The sequence below is a fragment of the Mandrillus leucophaeus genome, unplaced genomic scaffold (genome assembly GCF_000951045.1).
Source record: "Mandrillus leucophaeus isolate KB7577 unplaced genomic scaffold, Mleu.le_1.0 Scaffold518, whole genome shotgun sequence".
Classification (NCBI taxonomy): domain Eukaryota; kingdom Metazoa; phylum Chordata; class Mammalia; order Primates; family Cercopithecidae; genus Mandrillus; species Mandrillus leucophaeus.
In genome coordinates, this window is record NW_012105564.1 from 1,350,095 (window position 1) to 1,353,880 (window position 3,786).

At 38.3% G+C, this 3,786-nt stretch overlaps 1 protein-coding gene across 1 annotated transcript in view; it reads right to left on the bottom strand.

Moving 5' to 3' along the window:
• The window catches only part of RPS27A (ribosomal protein S27a), a 12,615-nt gene that overhangs the window by 386 nt on the left and 8,443 nt on the right, over positions 1–3,786 (bottom strand). The window lies entirely within an intron of this gene.

A 3,786-nucleotide genomic window follows, 5' to 3' on the forward strand; every position in this document is an offset into this window, starting at 1 on the left:
GGTTCAAGTGATTCTCCTGCCCCAGTCTCCCGAGTAGCTGGGATTATAGGCACCCACCACTGCACCCGTCTAATTCTTATATTTTTAGCATAGATGAGGTTTCATCATGTTGGCCAGTTTCATCTCAAACTCCTGACCTCAGGTGATCCGCCCACCTCGGCCTCCCAAAGTCCTGGGATTATAGGCTTGAGCCACTGCGCCCGGCCAGAATGACTTCTTAATGATAGGAGTTTCAAGGTGATTGTGTTTTTCTCCATATTAAACTGTGTGGGTTAATTTTTTTTCATTCATTTTGTTTAAGACAAGAGTGTCTTAAACAAAGCTTTTTTTTAAGACAAGCTTTTTTTTTTTTTTTTTTTTACTTTTTGGGTTAATTTTTTTTTGAGATAAAGTCTCGCTGTCACCCAGGCTGGAGTGCAATGGTGCAATCTGGGCTCACCGCACCCACCGCCTCCTGGGTTTAAGAGATTCTCCTGCCTTAGTTTCCTGAGTAGCTGCAATTACAGGCGTCTGCCACCATGCCTAGCTAATTTTTGTATTTTTAGTAGAGACGGGGTTTCACCATGTTGGTCAGGCTGGTCTCAAACTCCCAGCCTCCAGTCATCCACCCGCCTCGGCCTCCCAAAGTGCTGGGATTACAGGCATGAGCCACCGTGCCCGTCCAGGTTAATTTTTTTCATTCATCTTTTTTAAGACAAGAGCGTTTTGCTTTTTTTTTCTCCCAAAGTATTTACAGTTAAATACATTATTTGTTTTTTGGTGCAATGGTCAGCTCCATGAAACTTGCTTCTTAAAAATAACTCTTGACCCTTACCAATTAAGTCACTATTTTTCCCTCCACCCCTTTAAGTCACTATTTTTGGGCATCTTTTGGCCGTCTGAATACCTAAGTGCAAACCACAAAAATTGTAGACAATAAGATTATAATTTAATAATGTAGTGTTATTAAAATGAAGCAATAATATTTTAGCCCTGGTCATTTTTTGTGTTTTTATTTCTCTGGTATAAAACCCAAATTTTGTTTAGCATACTGCTTTACACGTTATAGGCACTTAATGGTCCTTAAATGAATGGATTTGAAATTATAAAGAAATTTTGTTAAACAAGCCACAATACAATTTATAAAATTCTTTCATCAATTGGAAAATTTACTAGTTTTGGTGAGAAAAAAAATCATAGACCTTCTAACCTCCTCTAATTGCTATTTTTTTTTTTTTGAGACAGAGTTTTGCTCTATTTGCTGAGGCTGGAGTGCAACGGCACGATCTCAGCTCACTGCAACCTCTGCCTCCCGGGTTCAAGTGATTCTCCTGCCTCAGCCCCCCGAGTAGCTGGAATTACAGGTGCCCACCACCACGCCCGGCTAATTTTGTATTTTTAGTACAGACGGGGTTTCACCATGTTGGCCAGGCTGGTGTCGAACTCCTGACTTCAGGTGATCCACTTGCCTGAGCTTCCCAAAGTGATAGGATTACAGGCGTGAGCCACGGCACCCGGCCTCTTATTTGCTATTTTAATTTAGAAAATAAAACAATTTAGATTCAAGTTTCTGCTTGAAAGACAAATGATTATAATGTAATCTTTGTGCTACTTCATTCATCATATTTCTGTTTGCTAGGTGTTATATATGGCTTTAATGTGAATGTAGGCAAAGTTATCCAAGAGTCAGCTGCAAAAAAAGGTGTAAAAATGAAACTTCACAAAATAATTTACCGTCTTGTTGAAGATTTGCAAGAGGAACTGAGCAGCAGATTACCCTGTGCTGTGGAAGAGCACCCAGTAGGTGAGTGATCACTGAGTGTTACTTTTAAAAATTAGTATAGTAGGTGCTATAAATAGCACTTCAGAGCTTAGAGGAAATGTTCTCAATGTTGAAAGATATATCCTGTGTTCTAGAAAAAAAGACTACCATGAGAATTCATTGTAGCTTCTTATGTAAACACCTGCCCTGTGTAACACATTGTGCCTATGCCTTGAGGATACAAAAGCAAATAAGGAATTAAGAACTTGCCCTCCAGTTTAGATATGAACAAATAATTATAATACAAATTATACTACTATTGAATGCATAAAGATTATTAACAGTGTCATGGAAAGAGCTGTTGACTTTGTTGTAGGGCTGGCAGAGAAGTCTACCATAAGAAGAAAATTTACATTGAAATATTAAATATTTAAAAATACTGTTTCTAGCATATATCAGCCAGAGTAGACTGAGTTTATTTAAAATTGATTAAATTACCTCATCTGTTTTTTTTCCCTCCCCATGTAGATTTTTTTTTTGGTTAACTTTTAATTTTGATAATAGTTTTAAATTTCCATGTAAATTGCAAGAGAAATACAAGGAACTCCTATATATCTTTTACCTAATTCACCAGTTGTTTACATTTTGTCCTATTTGCCTCATTTTTGTCCTGCTCCATACACACGGATTTTTTTTCCCTGGACCATTTGAAAATGTTTGAGATATAATGCCTATTTGCCTCTAAATATGTACATCTGCTAAGCAAAACAGACTATCTTATAAAACCATAGAACTAATCAAACTCAAGAAACTTAACGTTTATTTATACAATGCAGTTATCTAATACACAGTCCATATTCACATTTTGTCCACTGTCCCAACAATGTACTTTTTTTCCCCAGTCCAGGATCATGGATTATAATATATCCATGTTGTCATATCTCTGGCTCCATTTAATCTGGAACAGTTCTTCAATTTTTGTCTTTTTTGACCTTGACATTTTTGAAGCATATTGGCCAGCTGTTTTGTAGAATGTACCCTGATTTGGATTTGTCCAGTGTTTCCCCATGATGAGATTTGATTTTGCATTTTTAATCTACATAACAGATTTATTATTTTAGGTTTTTCTGACCTGCTCAACATGATTGTACAGAGATTTTTATGTTCCTGTGCTAAGAGCAATTTGGAACACTAAGTCATGAGGGTTTCTAGGATTAAGCAAACACACCAGTCAGATAACACTACCACCACCAGTAAAATAGCTCCCTAGAAAACTGGTTCATTATAGTGCGTGTTACTTCATTATTGGAATTTGTATTAATTTTTAGTCAGTAAAAAAAACAGACTCAGCCAGGCGTGGTGGCTCATGCCTATAATCCCAGCACTTTGGGAGGTCGAGGCATGCGGATCACCTGCGGTTGGGAATTTGAGACCAGTCTGCCCAACATGGTGAAACCCCGTCTTTATTAAAAATACAAAATTAGCCAGGTGTGGTGGCGCATGCCTGTAATCCCAGCTACTTGGGAGGCCGAGGCAGGAGAATCACTTGAATCTGGGAGGCAGAGGTTGCAGTGAGCCAAGATTGCACCATTGCACTCCAGCCTGGGCAACAAGAGCGAAACTCCATCTCAAAAAAAAGAAAAAAAAAAAGACTCAATTAGTAGTTCTAAGTAGATATAAATTACCTGTGGCAAAATGAAAAATAATGAGACCAGGTGCAGTGGCTCACGTGTGTCATCCCAGGACTTTGGGAGGCTGAGGTAGGAGCATCACGTGAGGCCAAGAATTCAAGACCAGCCTCCACAAAAAAAAGGTAAAAATAAAATAATTAGTTGGGTATGGTGGCACGCACCTGTAGTCTTAGCTATCCAGGAGAATTGCTTGAGCCCAGGAGCTTGAGGTTACAGTGAGATATGATCATGCCACTGCACTCCAGCCTGGGTGACCCATCTGTAAAAATTTTTTTAAAAAGATAAAAGAGAAAGTAATGACAGATGATCTACTCTTGAAAATATATTGAAGGAAAGCTTAAAACAAGGTTTTCA